The sequence below is a fragment of the Anser brachyrhynchus genome (assembly GCF_964034855.1).
Source record: "Anser brachyrhynchus genome assembly, chromosome: 3".
In the NCBI taxonomy this organism is placed as follows: domain Eukaryota; kingdom Metazoa; phylum Chordata; class Aves; order Anseriformes; family Anatidae; genus Anser; species Anser brachyrhynchus.
In genome coordinates, this window is record NC_137696.1 from 73,935,341 (window position 1) to 73,961,004 (window position 25,664).

General features: G+C 36.5%; 2 protein-coding genes across 4 annotated transcripts in view; one reads left to right on the forward strand and one right to left on the reverse strand.

The window, feature by feature from the left end:
* The window catches only part of LOC308192863 (dermatan-sulfate epimerase), a 201,412-nt gene that overhangs the window by 139,025 nt on the left and 36,723 nt on the right, over positions 1–25,664 (reverse strand). The gene's annotated exons all lie outside the window — the stretch shown is intronic.
* Positions 1–25,664, forward strand: part of COL10A1 (collagen type X alpha 1 chain) — an 89,064-nt gene that overhangs the window by 38,476 nt on the left and 24,924 nt on the right. For 2 of the 3 annotated variants that reach the window (XM_080586860.1, XM_080586859.1), the window contains one exon: positions 3,484–4,537. The gene's annotated coding sequence lies outside the window, so the exon portion shown is untranslated. Of the gene's footprint in view, positions 1–870; positions 2,692–3,483; positions 4,538–25,664 lie in introns of those variants that run through there. The other variant, XR_013949172.1, reaches the window with a different exon arrangement.

Genomic DNA, 25,664 nt, shown 5'->3' on the forward strand with positions numbered 1-25,664 from the left:
GTTCTTCCTCCTTAGCAGCTAAAATCCTACACGTTGTTTTGTTTGTTTCACTAGAGCAGAACTGGATAATGTGCACTCATGTTTCATTTGGGGAAAAAAAAAACACAAGCTACACTAAATATGTTCATGTAATTGAAAGCTGAATACAGTTTTATGATTTAATGCCATTAACGAAGAGAAAAGCAAGGTATCTAGTAACAAAGTACCTCAGAAGTCAATTGCAGTGTTTTATACTGCCCTGTAATTTATTTGCAGAAATTTGTATTATGCATTCTTGAGGAAAAACAAGAAATGTGACTACACATCAACATGATTTAATTATCTTTAATTTATTCTAAATTAGAAAAGTAATGTAATTGTGATTGCTAAAATACATTTGTATGCTGGATTTACTGCAACAAAGTCAGTTTGTATCAATGTTTTGATTTTGGAGCTTTTATCTAGTATTGCAGTGATGAGTAATTCAAGACAACAATCTAAATGTTGGCTTACAATCAGAACAAGATTACAAGATCTTGTTTTAAAATCTTTTAAAAAACATCTGCCCTTCAGGGGCTTTATTTGCTGTGAAAAAGGCATGAAAAGGATGAATATTTAGCTAACGCATCACACCTACAGGTAGGGTGGGTTGGCATTTCCATTCCAGAATCCTAAACTTACCAGCTAATCAGGACTTTCCAGGCCAGATGGTCATGTCATGATCAATTTCTTTACCTTTTTAAAACATTTTAAAGTATTTCAGCAAAATGGCGTAACCACTGCCATGAATGCAAAGAACATAACAATGTTCTAATCTCACACAAATAGTCAGAAGAATTAACCTAAAAATCATATTAATAAGAAACTCTTACTTTTTCTTTTGTCGTATAGGTCCTTAAAATTATGTAACAGAACAGGCTGTCTCCTGGTGTTGAAGTGCTCCATCTTTGTTTCAGTGACAATCTGAAACACACACTTCTGAAAATTGCATTATGGATTTATGCAGCTAAATTCTCCAAAGATTCCATCTTTCCTGTGCCTTTTCCATTCCCACACAGCAGTTCTGTGCCAGCTGGATGAATTCATTATTCCTGTGTAGAAACTCAGCACACCCTGGTCTAAGCCTCCTCAGTATGAGCAGAACCTCGCCTGTCATTCCTTCCTGCAGCAGAGAAGCAGCATCATGCCACAAGCATAGCTGAGAGCAGAGCTTCTCAGTTACCTTGGTAATCTGGAGAGGAAGAAAACACCAGAAATGACCAAATCCTGAAGAAAACTGGGGTGGAAATCTGCAAGGAAACAGATATGGCAAAGTAGGATGGGGGAAATAAGACGGGTGAGGGAAAGACAGAATGATTTGTTGCAGAAGAACTATGGTTCATCTCGTCCTCATGCCAGCCAAGTTAACTACCCAGCAGTGACATGTGAAAGGCAAAGGGAATTTCATTTAACTAAAAAAAAATATAAAAAAAAAAAATCAGAACTGACTAAGACTTGAATTCCAGCTCACAGATGCAGCAAGTCTTTTAAGGACATTGACAGCTGACATACAGTCAATTCCTGTCTTAACAGTTCTGCAGCACTTAACACTCTTGACTGCAGATACTGTGCTCCTAAACTGTGAATTTAAAGGGATATTTTAAGGAGGTTCATGTTAAAGGGCCAACCCAATAAGTATTGGTTAGGAAATGTTACATTCATTGTCAGATCTATCATAACAAGAAAGTCATGCATCCATTAAGTGAAACAAACAACTATGACTGAAGTGCCAAAAATACAGTGTTGTATTCCTTCTACCTTATAACCATGCAGCTTCATTTTCACCTTTTCAGATGCCACGCTCAACACCCTATTTCTATAAGCCTTTTATATACTGGCATAAATACTTTACACACAACTCTATTAATGTTGGCTTTCTTATGACTGCCAGTATTACCACCTACCTTCTCACCATCTGAGAGTTTTACAAATATTTATAAACATTTATCAGATTCCTATGAAATACTGGTATTTTATTATCCACCTACTACAAGGATCCCCAGTTCCCTGAAGTAGGGAGATGCTGTGGCAGGTATATCCACTGATTCTGGATGCACCTTTTCTTGGAGCCTTTTTGTTTCTTCTAAATTTATTTACAAACAGAAAACCTATTGACTTATATTACATCACTCTGTTCTGACCTTTTGCATTTCAAGCCCTTTGTGCCTGAAGGGTGGTAAAAAGAACAGCACAAAATGAACGATCACCTGTGAAGAGATGGGTGGAGGAAGTCTGGAATCTGATCCTGCACAGGAAAGCCTATAGGAGCTTTGCCATTGACTTCAGTGACATTGTAAGCTTTTCTACCCTTTGCATATGAACTATGTGTCTGAAACCAACGCCAGCACTCCTGTATTGCTTGACCAGGTTCATGAGTGCTTTTTCCCTCCTTCACTTCCCTACTTTATCCCACATATTCCACATCTGCAGTACTCATGTAGCAACAACCATCAGCCAATGCATGCCTACATCCTGTAGGGACTTCTGGCAAATAAGCATGTATTTTCATCGTGTCTATGCATGGTGGAAGTGAAAAAGGTTGCGCGTGAGCAGAAGTCTAGCATTCCTCACTTCCATGTGTCACATTTGAAACCTTAGCATTTTTAACATTTTTTTTTCTTCTACACTGCACATTTATTTACATTTCTGTCCTGATAGGCAGATTGTTTTCTATCTGGCAGAGTTGGTGACAGCCTTGAAATCGGGAGAAGTTCTGCAATTCAGTCTCTCCCAAAGCCATTGCCAAAAATGCCACAGAAATGAATGCAGTCGCTGCCTCCAGAGCAGCAATTCTGCAGAGCTGGCATTCCCACTTAGTCCTCTTTATTGCATTAAACCACAATTTTCAACCAAGTGATTTTCATTTCAGGTTTAGCAACTGACTTGCAATTTGAATGAAATTATTGTCACCTTGGAAACCTGCTCCTCCTTACTGTGGATGGACTTATATTAAATAGAAATCAGGCAGACAAGCAGCTCTCAAAGAATATATTCCTTGTAGCAGGATCAAAAACATCTAGACAATTTAGTCTTGCAAGACTTTGGCTGCATGCAGAGAAGAATGAGAATAAAAAGTATTTCCTACATCATTTTACAGAAAAGTCAAGGCCATGGAGCAGGTTATAATGTTGATATATAAATTCTGAGGTATTTTGCACTAGATTTTGAAAATGTTTTAAGATGTCTTTTAAAGTAAGGTGCAGGGAACATGATAATTAAGGTTATCTGTATAAACTGACAGAAGCATGTAACTTCTGACATATCATTTTGAAATAACATAATACTGTAACTATAATGGTGTGTAAGAACCACTCAAGAGTGTAGATACAAGTCTGACCTCAGAGAAATGTCATAATGAAAAAGCGACTGTAAAAAAGACTTACATGCCAACCAAGGGATACACACCCGTCACTCTCATCTTCAAGATTTATACTTAATTTTCTAATCTTTGTTTCTTTCTTTCAGGGCCATGGCAGAGACTGAAAATAATCCAAGAGCAAATTTTCCTTCCTTCTATAACAGAGAACTGTTTATGCTGAATATAAGTATCAGCATATGAGATATCAACAAGATAAATCCAACAAGATAAAACAAGAAAACAAGCTAAAATAGGGATTCAATGAAGCACAACATAGTCATCTTTGAAAGTGTGGTATAGGACTACGATAGGCATGAAAGAAGTGTTTAAAAGATGGAATATTCAAATCACCCAAATCAAATATTTGAATAGATTCAGGAGTGGAAATGGAAAGGTGAAAAGAAGAAAATATTTGATTTGAGATTATACCTCTGGATTCCAGCCAAGACACTAATAGTTTGGATTTACCTATCACTCCTTAACAGGGAAAAATAAAAAGAAAAAAAACACATAGATGTTCTATCTGACTGGTGTACGTGTAGGACATTCACAGAAGTAGAAAAATGAAAGAATTTGTAAGCTCCTCTACGAGGCTTATTGCCCCTTTCTGAAATCTGAGTTTTGCTTCAAGGATATGAATAGAATAACACACATAGGAAAATGCCATAACTTTTTGTCCATTTTTTATTAATTACAGAACATAAAAGAATTTGTTTTCTACTCTCTAAGAAGCCTGTGACGTTAAAGAGACATGTCAAATAAATTTCACACTCCTCTTTAGTAGAGAGAAACAATAACACAGAGGTTAAATGAGTAAGATCCCCAGTCCCCTTCCACCTCTCATACAGAGCCATTTTCTGCTGGAAAACAAAAAATTACTTTCTCCTGGAACTGAATCAGAAGGCAGACCCGTCATTCAGTAGCCAACATATGATTCAGCTCAGCTTTTCAATAAGTTATAAAGTCCAAAAGCCACCAAAAAAGGGTTTTTGAATTAGAGGGCTGCCTCATTTTAACTCTTCTGAAATGCTTGCTGAGCACTCCTGTGAACCATGCCTGCTGCAAGAGGAGCACCTCTGAGTTAAGAAAGCAGTGACTATCGGTGACAGCTGGCAAGCAGACACTCCCTCTATCGAGGGACAGCCTTCATTCAACTGAAAGGTAGGACAAACATGAATTCCTGTAGCTGGACACTGTAAAGTTACTACTAGATCCATGATTAAAATACATAGCAGTGACAACCCTCCCCCAGCAATATTATTTTTAAAGAAGGAAATCCAACACAGTCTTTTCTAAAGAGAAAAATAACTAAGTTTATTACATCAAACAAGATGCTTCATAAAATATGCTGGTTTTTGCTTAGATTTTATGATTATGCTAGTATGCATTGAAAAATTGAGTAATAAACATTACTGCAAGTTGGAAAAAGACATTCCATTCAAGTCTCGGGAAACGATACAAATGTTAAAATAGCAATAAGTATTCCACTCATGCTACATTCAGTGCTGGAATTGCAGAACGATTTAGTGATGCCTTCAAATGCTTTTCATATTCTTTCACGTAATGTACAAAATCAGAAAACTATTTCTGCTGTTAATTAGCTCGTTTCCAAAGGGATGCATTTTAAACAGGAGATTTTGTTCTACTTGTTAAGCCAATTCAAAAAAAGTACTACTACTTGTCTTCCAGATAAATCACGTTATATTTTTACTAGCCTGATCATTTAACAGATTACTAACAATGAATATTTACTGTGTTTAAAAGTCCTGTTGAAAATAATCCAGAGCAGCCTTGTAACACTTACAGTAGCAGTTTGCAAAACTGCTTGAGCTTAACAAAAAAGTGTATTGCACAAATGTAATGAAAAATTAGGCTTAAAACAAATACCTTTTTATATTTATTTCTTTTATCTGTTTTGATGGTTGCTTTTATTGTTTAAATGCTTTGGAAATGCTGCTACATGAAAAAAGTGGAAGAATAGCTTACAAAAATGAATGTGTTTTTTTGGAAGCCGCTTATCACAGCATTAAAATTGAGGCTGCATTGAAAACTGTCTTTATTTTTTACTTTAAACACGATTTGAACTGATACCTGGCATACCACTTCTTTGTTGTTGTTGTTGTTGTTGTTGTTGTTGTCATTTTTCCCTTTTTGTTACCTTCCAGGATTTCCTCTAAATTGATTTGGCTGGGTTTTGGCCAAAAAGGGGAGAAAAGGTTTTTGTGCTTCAGATTTTCTTTTTATTATTATTTTTACAGTCTATGAAAACCCAGTAACTTTTAATGAATAAATTGTACCTGAAAATCCTACTTTGAACTTTGTGTTCCTCATCAACAAACTGTCTTATGGACTTTATCTAACCTAAAAACTTGTGGAGTTTAATATTCGAATACTTGCCGAATGTTTGAACAGACAAAAATAAACTTTCAATGCAGATTCCAGATGACCCTCACCATGCCAACTGCTATAGCTCCACTCTACAGACATGGACAAATTTTTAACATTTTCAAAGTCAATCTAAAAAAATAATAATAAAAAATCTTTATTAGAGAGTTTCCATGTTATACATTTCTACAGGAGGGCCCAAATTTGGCTTAGGAAGCTACCAACACAACTTCTTCTGTCACCTTATCTTCATGCCTTATGTTACAGCTCATATTGTGAAGTGCAGGCATGGGTTTATCTTTCCCACATACTTCCTGCATACCCAAAATTAAATGATACATGGTGATGACTTCAAAGAACTACAGTTTGCTCAATATTTTCAAAAGTACTTCGCACCTACTCAACTTGTGGACTATAATACTGTTATTTTTATTATATTATTTTACATTATGATCTTTTATACCATGTTATATCTCTAGCATATTTACTTAAAAGCATTTTAACCAGTTCTACTACCACTTTTGCCATAAGGTTTTCTAAGATGTACCCTTGGTCTTGCATGGAAACACCAGGACACTTGCATGTGAACGTGCTCCAAAATGAGTGCGTAAAACAAAAGCATAAAGGCTGTCACAACTGCAGCTTTTGCTTATTTTCCACAGCCTTTCTACACAAGAAGAGCGTGGAAGTAGAGAATCAAGGAGAGAACACGAGTGCTACTTTCGTTTGTTACCTTTGCTTAAGGAAAATGAGATTCTTAAAGCTTTCCCTCATCCACAATGCTCCCCCAAAACATCTTGTTTTTCCCCTCTACTTCCAATTTCTTTCCAATCCTTTTACCATCAAATTCTCCTACTTAAGCTTGTGTCACCCAAGTACTCCCCCATAATTATTCTTTCCCTGATCCACTCCTTCTTACCCCCTGCTGCACCTAAAATCTGCTCATATCAAAATTCACCTTCTCTCAGTCCAGCCTTGTAGCTCCTAACACTGGACTTACTGTGCTCAATATTTTTTTTTCTTTTTTGTGTTTCCACTTCTATATAACAAAATAAAATCAGTGAAGACACTTGGAGAAAATGATCAGCACTTCTAAAGTTAGACACATGCATCTAACCTGATTCAGGGCTCAAGACTGAATCTTAATGTTTGTGACCACTTGCAGTTGGATTGATACTACAAACTCTGTAATGGATCACCACCTCTCTAGGGAGGGTCTATTCAAATGGTTCATCCTGCACCCCAACATGGTCTTAGGGACCATCTATGACACGGATGATCCAGGCGGTCTGCTGCAAGTAGTTGTCACCTGCAGAGATCTGCATACTGACCATGAGACTACCCCTTGTTCTCCCACTTGTGTCACACACCGGCAGTTGGCAGCAGAATTGCTCTGCTCTTCCTTTGAAGCTTTTCAGCATGATGTATGGCCCCTTGGCCAGCTGTGCTTGGTTGCTGTTATCAAGAACTCAGAGATGCACTGCTATTGTATGAGAGACAGGCAATGATACCCTGAAGTCCCTTCCTAGAAACACATAAACGCCACCCCATCACAATTTGCCATCACTCAAGTGGTCCCATCCACCAGTCCAGGGGGATTTGTGAGAGAGCTTAGCCCCACACCCCCTACCAACAGAAGCAGTATTAAAATCAGAGAGAGATGGAAAGCACAACAAAGAAAATATCCTTCCTTTATGCCTAAATTGTATTGTCTCCCCAAACTATTAAGAATTAAAAGCCTCTTACTTTTAAACACATTTTTTTTCATGTAAGGAAGCCAATAATACTTTCAAATGTAACAGCAAAATTTGTATTTGTGCAGAAGATCCAAGCAGCCTGTTAGAAAGTGCAGAAGCCCCTTCCTTCATTTTAAAATGAATGTGCCAGAAAATTTTCTCTGGTAGATCATGTAGCCTTCCTAAAATTAAAGACTTAAGACTTTGTGGTTGGTAGAAGTTCAGCATGGCTTGCCATGCAAATTGATAATTTTGCCTTTTAAAAGCAGCTTGCAGAAAGAAAAGTATGCAAGTTAATAATCTTGGGCTAAATTATTTTGTGGTATAAATCAAAGGAGAATATCTTTAATAATGTAAGATGGAGGGAGAGAGAAATGTACCAAACAATATTGTTTTCCCTATACACAGCTGTTGCTGATTTGGCTTTAATTTCCCCTAACAGTCAGTTACTGAATGCAATTTTTAAAGATTCAGCATATCTTCCATTCACAGCCTTAAAGATCTCCAAAGTGTTTAAGTGCACATGTAAGTTAAATCTTAAGATTTTTATTTATCTTTCTATTCCACCAGGGCTTATTTGCTATGCACTACTACTTACTTCAAGCCATTACCTCAGTTTAGTTAAAGCTATTATTTACAGACATAATTAACAATGTTGTTTAAGACATTTATGGGGTGGATTGGCATAATAAATGTACCTTATATGGATCTTCATTTAAGAATCAGCAAATTAAGTTAATTGTATCAAATATTGTTTTGCTATGAACACGTTTTTTTAGAAAACATTTTCTGTTAAAGCACTTGCTGTTTGGTGTCCATGTATTTTTCACAGCTTCCAGAACATCCTGTTGCGTTTTGGTACTTCCCCCTCTATTTCTATGGTTAGTAAACTGCAGAGCACCATTGCCTTCTGACCTTGAGGCCAATTGGCACAGTCTGGTCATAGCCACAGTAGTCAGTACTAAAAAAGAAAAAAGGTTAAAAGCCTATATTCAAATGCCTGCTGGGAAATTTGCTATCCTGCCAAATTCTGTAACTCTAAAAGTGTGCTTACGGATTACCTGGGAGCATGACAACTTGTTTGGGCCAAAAGAATGACAAGGAAAGTTTAACAACTTACCAGTGTAGACAACAGACTTCCAGGTGTCTGGCACAGGTCAATTTACTAATACAGGCATAGCCTACAATTACCATATTGGTGACATTTCAAAAGCCTGTCAAGTAATTTGCAGATCACTTACAGCATAAAGGAATTAGCAATATCAAACTACCATAGCTGCTTTACTGAATTACCTTTATATCTCATGTATGTGATCTGCTCTGGATTGTCTAATGTGGTAAGCAAATCTTGCACCGGAGACAGCCTGAACTTTCACTGAGTTTAACTCTGACAGCAAAGAACCTTATTCTTGGCTCCTCCAGCACCAGAATTGCTTTTCAGCTTCTTTTCAAGCTCAGTGGTTTTCTGCAAACATATGGGAGATTACAGATCACCAGCCTCTTCCTCTTTATGACTATTTTCCAGTGGACTCAGCCTGATCTTTCAGTTATGAATCACTTATCAATGCCTCATGTGCAATTTTCACAAGGCAGTACATTATTAGTTACCAATCACATCAGTGGCTCCAAGTGCTTAATTTTCATTTTGAATGCTTTCCAAGAAATAGCATTAGAGCTATTTATTTTTGCATTAAGTCATTTTCTGAGTCAAGTTCAAAGCATAAATATATTTCATAATTAAAGATTTGATACATTTGACTTCCCCAAATTTAATTAAGATTAAGGATGGAAATGGTTGTTAATTATTTGGGGGATGAGAAAAGGGATAAGTGTTTACCAAACCAATTCAGATAATTCGTTCAGATTCACTGCTGTCATCACTGACTTAATGGTGATTTTTCTTCAACATTTTATGCTCTGAAAGGACTCGTTCCATTATCCTCGCCATCGGTTGCAACAGTTTAATTATTCATCTCCAAAATTTTATTGTAATTTGGAAAGCCCACTCTCATATTCATTCACTACACAATTCAGGGAAATGTTACTTACGAACCTTTTATAAGTACCATCCTTCTTGAAAGACAAAGAATCACTTTAAACATTCCTTCTACTAGAGTACTTTTTGAGTGCCTTGGCAGTAGGGGTATGAGAAATTATGCTACTGAAAAACTGGAAAATTTTTATTGAAAGCAAAAATAAACTTGAAAATACTGCAGTAGTACCTCTGTTATGCCGTCTGTGTTGCATGGCTGGCCCGCATCAGCTATGATACAGTCCTCCACTCACACTGGAGAGAGGAAGCACTTTCAGAAATGATGCCTCTGGGTAGAAGTACCACGGGTACTGCACACATGTAGCCAGCTACTCTGAGACTGTCAGCTTTCACATTGAAGAAAGAAGTGATCAGTTTCATCAAGAATAATCATGAAATCACACATTTAAGTTCTTCCATGAAAAATATCAGCTATGTAGATTGTGCTTTTGGTGTAAAACAACTCAACTTCAGCAGCAATTCTGAGATACTGAATATTGTTTGTGAAACATGGGAAAAGACAAATAACACAACTTGAATAAAAGATAAATCAGTTGAAAATAGTTCCTGAACATGAAATAGAGGAACAAAAATTTGGCTAAATCATACGAAGGTTATCTTTTAGCTCAGTGTTTATCTGTCTGTAAGACTTAATGCTTTACAAGTGGAAAACACAGAATAAATAAAACACCAGTGCCTACTGGTTCGGAGGAAATAGTAGAGAAAAAAAAAATCTATTCAGCAATTTACACAAAGAAAAAACATAAAATAATGTTGGGAGAAATGTCTTGATATTTAACTAAATTTAACTAAGAATGTCTGCCTTTTGCAGAAAGACACACCTTGGGCCTGTACCAGCGATCCGTTAAGACAGAATCTGTTTAAGTCTCAGGAAGTAATTTTGGGGAGTAATGTTTCAGAAGTGCCACTCTTCACAGCTCCCTACCCAGCAACAAATAATGCATGGATTCTTTGAATAACAGAGGTTGTCTTTCCCAGTAATGATGTAAATGTGAAGGTAATAAATGAAGAAAGATAGGCTGTACACACTGGATCCCTTAAAAATCAAAATTGGCCATGGAGAGCAAAACTGCATGCAATGATCAACTCTAAAGCAGAATCAAAATGAGAATAATGTGACTCATCTGTATGTTAGACGATGGCTTAGTGTTTCCAAGGAATAATGTGACTCATCTGTACGTTAGACGATGGCTTAGTGTTTCCAAGGAAGCATCACATGCAGTGGTTGTAGTCTGTTTGGGGCATTATCTTGAGCAGCGCCTTTCCTTTCCTTTCCTTTTTTTTTTTTTTTTTCTTCTTTTGTTCACATTCAATTAAATCAATTTCATTCACATTTTAACTGGGACATTTAATAACACCTTTATACTATTAGGCACCCATTTAGATATTTAGAATCTAACAGTATCTAAATCGCATTGAGATAAAGCATCTATATTTAAATATCCATTACCTAATGATTATCTTGTCTATCTAATAACCAATCTGGTAACCAAGAGTTAGCAGAAAAATGAGTTTTTATCAGGATCTAAAAAGAAGACAGCATGATAGGTGCATTTAGCACACAAGTATCGTCAACTCCAAATATTCAAATGCGGTGACTGAAATCCCAAGAAACATGAAATTAAAACCAAATTGAAAAGGCTTTTGATCTTTTCATCTTTTAGAACTATTCTCTATGCCTTGCTGTTCCTCCTCTTTCCCAAGCATCTGCTTAGGACTATTGCAAGTCTGCTGGAACATCTGTTCGACAAAGTACGTCATGACATTCTTATGACAGTTTCTTTATGGAATCATCTACAGCCAGAAGTTTTAAATAGATTTGATCACATTGCCTGTGTTTCAGTGAAAACACAGATATTGCTCTTCTGTTTGGCATATGCAAAGTTGTGCTGTTTTTTTGAACAATGGGAACAAATTTCCAGCATTCCACTCTGTCTCCTTTTGTATTGCTCTCTCTTTTTCTTCTTGCACACTTTCCTGCTCCCTCATGCTTCTTTCTACTTCACTTAGCTGTTGCCAATACATGACAATTTTCTTTCTGTCACCTTTATGCTCCATTTTTCATTTCTTCCTATGATGTTTATTATATGACAAACATTTCTGTATGGTGGTCTCATTCCATTTCCCTTGAAACAGCATTTTTGTTGAGGACAGGAAAATGGTAACAAGTTTGCAATAAAACACATATAATGGGTTTAAAGGCAGAAATTAAAAATTAATTAAAATACTTCATGAAAAGTGAGGGGATTCAGAATTACTTTAACTTCAGGCACTTTCATACTTGAATTATGTAAGATATAAACACGACAAATGATTCATGGATCTGTTCTCCTCGCTCCTTCCATCCAATGCTGATGAAACCCTCTGTGACATTCTTTAACTGTCTAAAATGGAAGAAAACTAAACCAGCGAACAAATTTGGTCAGTTTTAGCTATCTCAGTTAAAGCTATCTCAATTTTAACTATCTAAGAAGAACCTGACAGTTACCACACAAGGCACAGGGGAAGGAGAAGAGCACAGGATGGGGAGAAGAGGACAGAGCCAGGGCAAAGAAGACCTTTTGGTGGCAGCAGCACATTTGATGGGCTCAGCTGTGAAACACTGACTTAGACCATAAAGATAAACGCTATAGTTACTCATATAATTTCACATTTGCCACAGGCTACTAAGCACATATTCACACACTACTGTTTTGCTGCAAAGTAATTCATTATCTTGTGTGTCACAAAATTAAAGCACAGAAACAGCTACATGAGAATACAATTGTGCTTTGGATGCTATACCCATGCTGGTGGCTTATCCTTCTGTCCCTGGGATGCTGTGAATTAGCAGATCACAATAGCACACATTACTTATAAAATTAAGTAGTTTTCCCTGGGAATATACATAAACAATGTCAATGGCTATGACATTTTTGGGGAAAAAAGAGTAACGAATAAGCACCTGTCTTGCAGAAATGTTGGGGATCCAATTTAGGAGGTACAAAAACATGCAGTTGATAAAGATGTTGTGTAACACCTGTGAAATCATTTAAAGTCATAGCTTAAAAATAAGAGACATGTTAAATTTGGAATAAAGTTCTTCTCTTGGCATTTTAGATGTTAACTTTTGTAAAAATGTCTCGTACTGTTACAATTTTCTTAGGTTTATTCCAATCACTTGTTAGGCCAAAGACTATCTTGAAAGTAACTAAACTAGGAAGTAGCATTATATTACAAAGAAAAATAAGGTAACATCTAAATTGAACTAGAATTACTCATAAAAGTAGGCACTATTGGGAAATAAAAGAGCAAGACTCTGGTACTCCAACAAACAAGGGCTAAATTCTTCAACTGGTCTCTCCTGTCCCATGCAGATGACATTTTCTGTGCTAAACTGCACACTTAAATTCTTGTAGTAAAACATGTGAAATTGTAGGCCAAGTTTTTAAAGCTTACAAGGTAACCATAATGTTTACATCTGTGGGAATTACTCAGAGACACCTTTAGTTTTAAATAGAAATGTAAGAACATTTCTAGCACTCTGTTATGTGTCCTTTTTTGTTCTTTAAAAACACTTTTTCCTTCTGAGCGATTTCTAGTCTGAATGCAGGAAGAAAACTGTCACCTGTTTGTCACTTAGTAAGACCAGGTCTTCTCTATTCATTTCTCTTACTACTATGATAAAGCATAATACAAAGGAACAGAATGAATAAGTTTTATGTGAAATATAAACATACAAATGCTACTGGAGGGTGCTGAAGCTGCTCCAACAGAATGCCTGTTATGTGCTGTGATGAGCAAAAGAGCTATTTTCAGTGATGGAGTTCTCACTCCATCAAGTGCCTTTGTACAGCTCCGCTGTCCTACCGAAATAAGGAATTGAATATAAAATTGTTCAGAAAGTTACACAGAGAAATGTTATCGTTACAATCACGCAGCTTGATGCAAAATTTCACACATTTATTATCTCTCACAACCACATTGCTCTTGCTGTTCTGGAAAACCATCCAAGACTGGGTTAATCCTTCTGTTTTCAATAAAATATTACATCTCTTGTCCATTACATACAAATATTAGACAATTAAATGAATGCAAGATAGTAGACTTCTCAAATTTAAAATAATAAAATAGAAGGACTCAACAAACAACTGCAGCAAGGTGCTATTTTCATTTACTTCTACGTAGTCAACCAGATTATGAGAGCTCATTTCCATTTTATCCTTAAACACAAATGTACAATGAGCTGTACAGACAATGTAATAATTACATATGTAATTATGTTCTACCATATAGAAATATTATTGCATACAGGAAAATAAACGCATATTTTAAAAAATAGCTATAATAAAATATGTTGTGAATAATGAAAAATTACATTTGGAACCAAATTAGGCAAACAAAAATGATTTAGGAAATGTAGAAAGGACAATGGAAGGAGAAATAGAAGGGCCAAATTTTGTTAGTAAATTTCACGTAAAGACACATGTACTATTCCTTTATATAAGATGTTTTGTGGAAATCACATATTTCTGTGTTTTTCACATGATTTTTTAAAATCTAATTTGAAACTCGAAAAAGAATGAAGAAATATCATACTATGCATTAAGCATTAGAAATCGAAAGCTGTTTGCAGATCAGTTGAGCTGCCGTAATTTGTGGACTTCAGTCCTCAGGCAAACCAAAAAAGATAATAAAATGAACAACTGCATTCCAGCTTGGAAACAGCAGTATACTCTCAGGCTAAACTCGAACCACTAATATTAATTTAAATAATTTTCTCCATCCTCAGTGTTAATATGATTTTTCCTGTTTTTTTTTTTTTTTTTTTTCCCAGCAACTGCTAAGTAAACAAAATAGGTTTATAGATGAGGGCAAGTTCAAATAGTTCTACTTATAACAGAAAATAATATATTTCTTGTAAGGCTACAAATAATCAACAGCCATCTCCCAGTGGCATCTTACATTCTCACCTAGAAAAAACACTCTTTCTATACTACCACAGACAGCAGTTACATATTTTAATACTTTGAGTTGAAATAAATAAGTAGCACTGTTTTTACTCACTCACTTTAAAATATTTTAATGTACTTTTCAACTAACTTGGCACCGTCCACCTCTCCTACCATGTCTCTGCAAAGCTTCTGTAGCCAAAGTAAACATGTTGGGTTTCATGGGAAAAGGCCAGTTTGGAAAGACAGATTTACAAGCTGACCATATATAACAAAGTTGGAATGGCTAAATTAGTGATGGGAAAATATTTGTTAATCTTCTGTCATCTTTTCCAGGTTGAAGGTTGCCCTCTTTTCTCAAAATACCTTTATGTCACATACACGCACATGCATATATTCAATTTTCTTTCAATAAGAGCAAATAACATACGAAACATAATGAAACTGAGCCACAAACTTCCTGGCATTTCACAATAATATTTTGATGAATATTTTGATGAAACAGGGTTTCAGAGACAAAGACCTCAAAAAGCTTTCCCAACAAAACATCTGTTTGAATAAAAAATGCTTTTTCAAAAAAAAACAACAACAAACAAACAGATTTTAGAATGTTAAGATTTCTTTCCATTTGTGGAGGACATAAGAAATGTAGTTACTGAGGAATTTAATGCCATTTTCTAAGAGCTCACTTCATCAGGCTTTTTTATCTTCCTTGAACTATCATATTGTGCATATAACTGCTTCCGCTGCTCTTTCAAGGCATAAGACTTAATTGCTAACTTTGTATTACTAGCAAGGTAAATTATGCTCTTCTGGAATCCATGAGAAGGTGAAAATTATGCATAGCTGAACTGGAAATTATTTTCAGAAAAAAAAAATAGCACAGTGACTGAACTAGGTATTAGCACTGAACAACTTGGACACCTCCTTTTTTAAAAACAAATTAATGCCTACTTTGGGCAAATCCATACTCCACTGAATTAAGTCTGGCTAGTATAAAAATCCTATTTAGCCAACATTGCAAGTATGAAAGCTGTGGTTCATCCTCAAAGAAGGCATATTTATAGTATTTTCTGTTCAATCATTTTTAAAATGTGTATCTATACCTATTTATCTTACTGGAACAGTTAGAAGAAGTAAAAATAAAACCTTCAGGACTGATTGGCTTGATTTTTTTTTCCTCATCAAATTCTCATTTGAGTACCAAAATTTGTACTTTATAATAATGTTGGCTGATGTAGCAGTAGGTACTACTCCTCCTAGTACATGTTGGGAGGCTCCTCCTGCCTTAAATCAGCCCCATAGTGTTGCTTCTATCAGCACACCATCAAATGTTTTTAAAAGAAATTAAGCTGTCTTCTGTAACTCAACCTGCTTCACGGAGGGAAAAAAAAACATGATCATACTAACCAAAAAGATAATTGTTCTCTGAATCACGTGAGTGGTCTGTGTGATTATATGGGGCTGCTCGTGTGCTGTAAACAGAACTCATTCAGCTGACTCAGTAAATAAAAGCATGAGTCAACTTTTGAGCTAAAGAAAGTAGCTCTTATACTATTATCTGAACTAGCCTTTTTGGGAGACAAAGACTAATGCTACCTAATGTCACTTACACAAATATTTAGCTATTCACATTGTCTAGTGTGTAGAGCAGGGCTTTTGATATACCTACACTTCCAGAACATAAACGACATCTATTTAAAATGAGGAAAGACAAAAGCTCTCGCATTTTTCTTGGGGTGAAGCTGTGATATTTATTTATTTATTTATTTATAATTCTATGGAGGTTATGGTAAAATCACTGCTGATACAAAGAAAGTGTTCATTTTCCATATAGATGAGGAGCCTTTATTCATAAGGACTCTCAGACTTTTCAGCCCTGTTTGTAAAAACTGTAGTAGCTTCAATTTCTCAGAAACAGTATTTCACATATAAGTTTAACTACAACAGATGTTCTTTGCTAAAAGGAAAATATCTGCTTTTCCAATGGGTGTGGAAATATTTATCTTCTACTTTCTTTAAAATCACTCAATCACCAAGTGAAGTTCTAGGAACGCAGTGTAACAGATACCGAGGCTTATCCTCTCCAGATTCAATACTTTGTACTTATTAGTTTCTGCCGCTTCCTACTACTTAGTAGATAACTCATATTTACTGCAAACATTAGCATTTGTCATATACAAACTACCATATTTCTCAGCTCAGTATTAAGAAGGTCTTCAGTCCAAAATCCTAAGTACACACAATAGTATTTCCAGCCTCCTCGCTCATCCAGATCCAAAGCTGCTTTCCACTAAGCATCCAACTGAAAACTGCAGCGTGGAGGAGGTTCCTGCCAATTTTCAGTTTTGTATGCTCTGGCATGCAGATGGAAATATTTTGGTGCAAAAGTTCTTTTCCCTCTCCAGCAGCATTCTTTTTCCACTCTTCACAGATTCTGTAACAGTACCACTATTTCTTTTTGCTGTAATTTGATAATTTATTTTTACACGACCAGAACTGGCAGTTCTATACGAGCTCTTGAACACAGCAGAAATATCTACACAGGCAGGTGCAAGCAGACTCTGCGTACAGCCTGAGCTGGCTGCATACACAGCAGTGGCAATCTGCAAGCAGTTTGGCTGCACTAGCATGGATGTCCCCTGGCTAAGGCATTTCTCCATGCCCAGGCATTGCACCACTCACGTAGCTTCTAGTCAAGACCCGTTTAACTTCTGCAGAAGTTTGTCAGGTGCCAACTGTATAAATATGTCCCCATGTGCTCTGAGGCCCAAGCATCAAAAGGCAGGATATGCTTCGTGCAGCTGGCCAGAGGCATGATATATGCTGAGGAGCATCCTCTCATAAAGCTGCAACTGCTGGAGAAGAGGCAACCTCCCAGTAACTCAAATGGAAGCCCAACAAACCTACTAGGGTCAACTGAAAATTAGCACCAGATAATGTGATATAGCACTCGTGAAGAGTTAATAACGACAGTCAGAGGAAAAGTACAACCTGCTACCACAGTCTCAAAACAGAAATCAGTGTCCCAAATTTATTTGTGTGTTTGGCAAGTCACAGAAAGGGTTTTATACTCACTCCTCTAGCAATAAATAAATAAATAAATAGATAAATAAATAAATAAAAGCTGTTTTGGTGACTCAGAACTCGCCAGATGCAAGTTCAGTCAAGCATCTGTCTTGAAAATACTGAAATACCTCAGGTAGGTCATGTAGGCTTTCGGCCTGCCAGTCTTGACAGCATTCCTTTGTTGACTCATATTTGCTACCACAGCTTTATTTCTACCTTAGCCTTTCCTGTTTAAATTCATTTTCCACCTTGAATGACACACTTCAGACTATTTTAGCAGACTATTCTAATAGAAAACCTTTGACTAGGGCAGGACTTTTGTCAACACGGACAAAGTCAGGATCCAACAAACTCTACTTACAAATGCATGGGGTCAGTCTAGACATCTTCTCTGGTGAACAGTAAAGTCTGTCATTTTGCTTCCCATCATTTGTACATTAGACAAGTTTTAGTGTATAGAGCCTGAAATAATTTTGAAACTACTTCTAATTTTGCTTTTGGGAACAACTCTCTTTAGAGGCATAAGAAATTAATTAAATAAAGATTTATACTTAAAAGCATTAATTAAGATTTCTCATAAGATGATTACATTGCTTAAAACTGTTTTACTCTGTTTTCTAATATTGGACCAAATATATAATTAAGCAAGATGTCCTGCAAGGGAAAAAAAATATTTTTTGAGAACAGTTTTGGCTTCTTATGCAGCTGTGGTTATCCATGGGAGATTATTTGCCTTTTTTTGTTTGGTGAAAAAGAAAAAAAAAACAAAAACACTTGAAAAAGCAAAGACTTTGACACAACTAAGAGTAAAGTCTCAAGAACAGTTCAAAGAATATTACTCCTTCAATAATAAAAGAATGATGCTCCTCTTTCTTTTGAGTTTGCAGATGAATATTCTAAATAGCATATTTACTATATTTTGCTATAGCTTGCCTGGCATTGGCAGACCTCTCTTAGATGTCAATTAGTAGAGAAGATGAATGTCTATGTAAGGAGCTAGTTGAAATCAAATATTAGAAATACGTGGTTATATACTTTCTATATAATTTTATAAATTTGTCTGGATTCATTTTTTTTACATCACTCCTTCAAAACTTACGAATTTTTTGTAATAAAAACTTCATTTATGATTTTCATATGTGGTCTGAAAATGGTGCTGGGAACAAACGCTGAAGAGAAGATGATGCTAGAAAATTTTCTATCTCCATATACACAAAAGACACCTTTCATAAATAAGATTATTTTTTAAGTTTATTTGTGCAATTCTATTATCCAATTTGTACACTTATATAAAGTATATGCAGATATATACATGTAAATATTAGTAGCACACCATATGTTGTATCTAAAAGACAGAGTATCCAGATCATGTCCAAACAAGCAGGAAGAATTAAAAAACTGATCAACAGAAAGGTATGAAAATGGAACCACTCAACTAATTTTTAAAGCAGCATATGAGAGAGAGAAAAAAACATATTGAAACTAATAAACTAAGAAAAATGAGGTTCCTTCAGAAAGGTAAAACGGATTGTGTGAAATAGGTCAAATAGCAGACTGCGAGAGGAAGTCTCTTCCCAATAGCAGGGGGTCTCTCCTGATCCTGCCAGTGACACAAGGTGGTCAATCAGACAGCTACTTTCATCCTGTGTGGGACACGCAGACATTGGGACACATGATGACCAAAACTAAGTATTTATAGGACATTTATTTAGAAGCTTTATGAGATATATAATGAAAGATATGTCATGCATAAGCAAGTTCTTATTTGGCTTATAAAAAAGAAAATGTGGGAATTTTCAATTGAACAGCAGCACAAGAGAGAGGAAGGACTTCTAAATAGGAGAAATCAAGAGGCACAATTTGCTGGAAAAAAAAAAAGGATCTGAGACTAAGAAAGAAGCAGGCTTCAGATGAGAAACAGGAGGGAAGAATGTAGCAGTAGCAGAGGGAAAGGAAGGAAAGGAACAAGGTAAGAAAAGATGGGCATGAGAAAAGACACCAAAGGACAGTAAGACTAGAAAAGTATATATTCATTACTCCACCTCACATAATGAATGAACCATCTGATGCTTCACTTGGGAATTAACATAAAATTTAAGAGTTTAGGCCTCAGACTTCAAAAAGGTCTTCAATCCAGCAGTGAAGTGCGAGCATTTCTGAACTTAAAAGTGAAAATATAGAAATGAAACCATAAACGACACTATGCAACAACACAGCTTACAATACTTAACTGATTAGTTTCTGTCTTCTCCTAACTGAAAGTGGTGGGAGAAGTGAGTTGAAATGATTGTGTAAACACAAACCTTCAAGTCTGGTTCAGTAAGGTCAACCTTATCTGAGTCCATCAGTAATCAACAGAAGGGTTAAATGAAGTTTTATATTTTACCTCAACAGCTTGCTTCAGTCTGCACGTAACATTTCCAGGTTTGTGTGCTTTCCTGAAATATATCTGGTCTTGATGTCGGAGACAGGACAGTGGGCTAAGAGGAGCACAGCTCAGCCCCACTGGGCATTTCTTCTGTTTTTACTGACTCGGATGCTTCAGTAAGCCAGTCGCGCAAAATACAAGTTACTTGCAAAAGGACAGGAAAATTATCCAACAGACATCATCAACCAACAGACAAGGACCAAAAAATATCATCGGGTAAAGTTCAAACTGACTCATCAGCATTTAGAAAACTCAACAATGGAGGCAGGGAATTAAAGAAACTGGGACTGAAACAATATTTAATCACATTGAAGTCTATATGACCAAATTGTGTACGTATTTAAAATACTCCCCTGTCCACAGAAAGGGAGATAAAAGCTCCAATTTTACCAGCATAGTACCTTTTCAGGGAGAGCACATGATAGCTGTTTTTGTAAGATTCTTCTGAAACCTGACAATTGCTCATTCTGACTGGCAAGTACAGAACTGATGTTCATGCCTAACTGAATTGTATCATAATTAACAAAGGATAAAAATGATTTTACGTGTAACATATATCAACAAGCCTACAATCCAAGCATGTGCTAGAAGACATTATAAAATTTCCGCTGCCCAAAATTAATAACACAGCTCCTAGTGAAACAGATAAGATAAAATGCTGGGCAGGTGTTTGTGAAATCTGCCTCAGGCTAAAACATATCTTCAAGCAGCCTACGAATAAAGAAAAACATCCTTAAAGGTATTCAGGCACTGCCAGCCTGCTGAAATCAATTCTAAGTTGCAGTCCTTACATGCAGGCCTCTACCTTCAACAACATGGTATATAATGATCCACTTAACCATTCTGCACATTTGTTCATAAAAACAGCTACAGATTATTGACCATAGGATAACATTCTAAATGACAAGAAACTAAGCAAAAAAGATGAAGCCATCTGACAAAAAAGCAATTATCTAAAAATGTATAGACCGTGAAGTCATCCGTTAACTAGACAAACTGGAAACCTGACAACCTACTATAGTTCAATAAATATAGGAAAAGCAGAAACGCCAAGGAAAAGCAGCAGACAGCTACTCCCATGCTTTTAGGTTATATCAAAGCCTTCTTACTTCTATGAAGGCGATATATTAGCCTTAGTGTTTTGAGTTTGACCCCAAGCAGCTAAGAGAGATACACATGGAATACAGCAGATGAAAAATAAAAGTTTTCATAATAGTTTTTTTTGTTGTTGTTGATTTTTAATAAAGCAATAGAGAAATAAAAGTGCTTTACAATTCCCCAAACATAGCTTTAGAAAATCATACGTTATAAGACATGAATTCCTAAACAAATTATACAGTAAAAATTTACATACTTTAACATGTAAAACCTGAAGTATGATCTGTTAAAGAGAAGGAACACTTTTCTGTGACTTGGTATTTTGCCGTATGGCTCCTCGTCAAGATTTTTTTAAAAAAAAAAGGAAGAAGGAAACACTTGGAATAGTAATTTCCTGTGAAGAAAGTATCCTAAGAGTTATGTAAAAGTTGGCTATGTAAATTCTTTTAATTAACTCATACCATTTTTTCTGGTTTATGCATTTTTTGATGTAATCTAACTAGTAAAACACAGAGCATTGCAATCTTTTGCACCATTTGGTGTACAATTCAATGAGTGGCCAATTCTCCAGATAGAAACAGCCATGGACCTAAATCTTCCTATGGCCTGGGGCCACCAGAAAGAAACCACACATGGAAGCTAAATCCTGAGGAAGTTCTAGAAGCAGATCTGAGGTAGAAGATTGCACCTTCCCTACAGAAACCAAGTCCTGGAATACGCATATGGAGGAAAGTGGTTTTTTAACTGTGGAGAGGCAAATTCTCCTTTCCAATTGAGGTTGTGATGTGCCATACTCTTGTGGGACAGGGGTGTACAGCTGACCTCGTACCAGCCCACAGTGGAACAGGAAACTCAGGTACAAGCATTACAAAGGCTACAGGTAGGTGGGGGTCTTGGCAGCATGGCTGCTAAAGAATGAAGAAGCCGCAGTTCTCGTAGTATGTACACCGTGAGGAGCAGACTGGCATAGAATCATAGAATCATTCAGGTTGGAGAAGACCTCTAAGATCATCTAGTCCAACCTTTAACCTAGTACTAAAGCACACCACTAAACCACGCTACTAAGTTCTACATCCACACGTTTCTTGAAAATCTCCATGGATGGTGATTCAACCATTTCCCTGGGCAGCCTATTCCAATGCTACACAACACAAGAAGAAATTTCTCTCAATATCCAACCTAAACCTCCCTTGGCACAATTTGAGGCCACCCCCCCTCATCACTTGGTGTTTGGGAGGAGAGCCTAAACTCCACCTCACTATAGCCTCCTCTAAGGCAATTGTAGAGTGTGGTAAGTGTCTCCACTGAGCCTCCTCTAAGCTAAACAACCCCAGCTTCCTCAGAAGTCTTGTTCTATAGACCCCTCACCAGCTTCACAACTCTTCTCTGGACATGCTCCAGCATCTCAATGTCCTTCTGGTAGTGAGGGGCCCAAAACCGAACACAGTATTCAAAGTGCAGCCTCACCAGAGTCAAGTACACTTCAATCACTTCCCTAGTTCTGTTTTTTCTGATACAAGCCAGGATGCTGTTGGCCTTCTTGGCCACCTGAGTACACTGCTGGCTTGTATTCACCCAGCTATAGACCAATATCCACCCCCAAGTCCCTTTATGCCGGGCAGCTTTCCAGCCACTCTTCCCTCAGCCTGTACAATTTCATGGGGTTGTTGTGCCCCAAGTGCAGGACCCAGCATGTCCACCCAGGGTAGTATGGGGAAGAAGAGCTCCAACCTCACTGCCTTCTCTGAAGATGGTGTAACCTTCTAAACTAAGCTCTGAGGTAGTCAGCCACAACAATTCCTGAGTCTCCCAAATCAAAACAAGGCGGTATAGTTTTGCAAAGTTCATTTTTACATGCATATTACAATGGCATTGCACAATACTCTAATACCAAATTCACATTAAAAGGAAAAAAAGAAAACTCCTGCCAAGCATCTGAAAGATATGATGACAACTAATCTAAAGGGAGCTCCCTGAAGTGATAAGTAGGAATTCTCCTCCTGAGAGTGAACAGAAGTATGTGAAGCAACCAGAGCAATGCATAGCTCAGTCAGAGCTGGGATGTTATGTCTTTAAAGATATGCTCTAATTTAAAATACAAAAACACAAGCTTCAGGCAGAAAAAGAAGCTACTGGACAAGCTTTTTGGCTTGTGTTATGACAGTCGGAATGGATTATTACAATTTCCCAGTCTGGCTTTATCCGCTGAAGATATTTAAAATTATGTTTTGCACAACAGAGATTAAGCTGGAGACACATGCCAAGACTCTAGAGAATTACTGTGAAACCTGGTAGTGATTTCTCACAGCAAGAAGGCTCTTCACTCTCGCCAAGTTTAAACCTGGTTGAAGAAAACAAGTGACAGAGCACCAGCAAGAAGAAACCTGAAACGAGTGGCATACAATAAAAACATCCTTTTTTTTTTTTTTTTTCCCCCCCCGCTGGAAGAAGCTCCTGTCAAGTTCATGGGCATAAACAAAAGAAAAATGCCCTCAATTCCAAAGCTGACCTGACTGAGCAGATAGCATTCTTGGGCTGCCATCACAACAGAAACATTTAATCACAAGCCTGAGTCACTCTGCAGGTTCTCAGAGCTCAGAGCCAAGAAGAAGGCTTTTTTTTTTTTTTTTTTTTTTTTGTATGCCTACAAGTAAAAAGAGTGAGAAACATAAAACTTGACTTCTATCCAATACATCCAGACTAGCACTCAAACTGAAATGACCTTCTGCTCTGCTGAATGGAAAGGTGCTATTTAAGACCAAACAGACTGAAAATTCTGGTCTCACTGAGCACGAGGGGAAATTATAGTAACAAAATTAGAAAATACAAAGCTTTCACCAGAAGTAGGTAGTGATTCCTTCTGAAGTTTTATGTTTGTTGGCTTTTGTCTCCGGTTGTATTTTTATAGGAACACATTCTAAAGTAAGTCAACAGGCAAACCAGCATCTTCTGTGGTCTAATGCTAAATATTGACTTTTGGATATAGTATTTTTGAATGGATGTTTAAGTAGACTGAAATAAGATCAAAATCAGATGCTCGTTAATTTTTTCTATTTAAAAGTAGCAATTCTATGTCAACAGAGTCAGACAATTTACAGCAAGAATATACTATATTATGTTGCAGTTTCTTGTTATCTGAAGCCTTTCAGACAGCTTAAAAAAAATTATTTCCTTCTCTGTCTGGGCCTTGTTTTTCAGAAAAAGTCACTCACCCTACTCATGCTGTTTGGCTTAAAGGAACTCCTGATAATGCAGGAGTTTGAAGAGCAGATATAAGGAGCAAATTTTTTTCACTCATGCTATGTTAAATGGCATAGATAGAACACAGTAAATAGTATGATGAAGCATAGAGAAGCAGACAGCAAAAAATTAGAAAGAATTACTAAAATGCAGAGACAAGAAAGAATTACTGAAATACAGAGACAAGCCTTCATTTGTAAAAAAATATTTGTAAAATACTTCACTTATAAAAAGTATTGAGTACATATTTTATGTGAAATGTGTAGCATTCACATTTCTAGTTAAAATATAAGAGTCTAGGCCATCTACATGTACATATACCAGCCCAAAGAATCTTCAGGGAAGAAATCCTGCAGCACTAAAGGGAGTAAAACCACATTCTGACATACTGCTGGAAAGAGGATAGACTGAAAGCTGTTTCTTTACAGTTTGCCATTTTGCTTTTTGTCAGCTTTGGAAAGCACCATTCAGGAAGTGACAGGCTGTCAAAAAATCAGCAGTAAAGTAGAGGAACAGCAAAGAAGGGTATTCTTAAAATGCTTATACACATTGTTTATACTAATTATATTCTACTTAAAAAACCCACAAAGCAAAACAAATGAACAAATCCCTTTGTTGCTGTAGGGTATATCAGAATCTTCTATCATTGCAGTGTGTCCCTTCATGCTTCCAAAGGGAATAGGTGAAGAATCAGCATGGATCACAGAATGATGGCACACATTTATATACCTGTTAAATGTCATTTAAATTACTTTGTATAACAGAACACTTCTGAAATATGGTCTTACACATTGTGGCAAGACCGTATTTCCCCCTCGCAGGGATGCTCCCTACGAGATATTGATAACTCTAACCATATTTACAGTCCTCTACAGATTGTTCTGAAATATATATAGTACACAGAATTAATAGTCCAATCAGCTCCAAAATACAGAGAATACAGAAAGAAATATAGAATATATAGAATATAGAAAGCATCTTAAATCCTAACATTGAAAGACAACAAGTAAAATCCAGAGCAGACATTTTGTACCAGACTAACGAAAATAAATGCCAGATCTTGGGAAAACACAATTAAAAAAAAACAACCAACAAACAAACAAAAAAAACCCACAACCACACCACAGTTCTGAGTTCTGAAGTTCTGAACAACTTTGTCATTGTTTTTGTACTTCAAAGGTGAAAAACATTTTTTTTTTCCAAAAGTCCCAGGAACATTCCAATACTCATCTTCAAAAAGTTCTCCAGATGTAAAATTCATAAATGATTGGGATGAAAAAGAGAAGAAAGCCTCACAGGAAGCCTGAAGCTGATGGACTTGTGAAAAACTTTTCCAAAGCACTAGTTT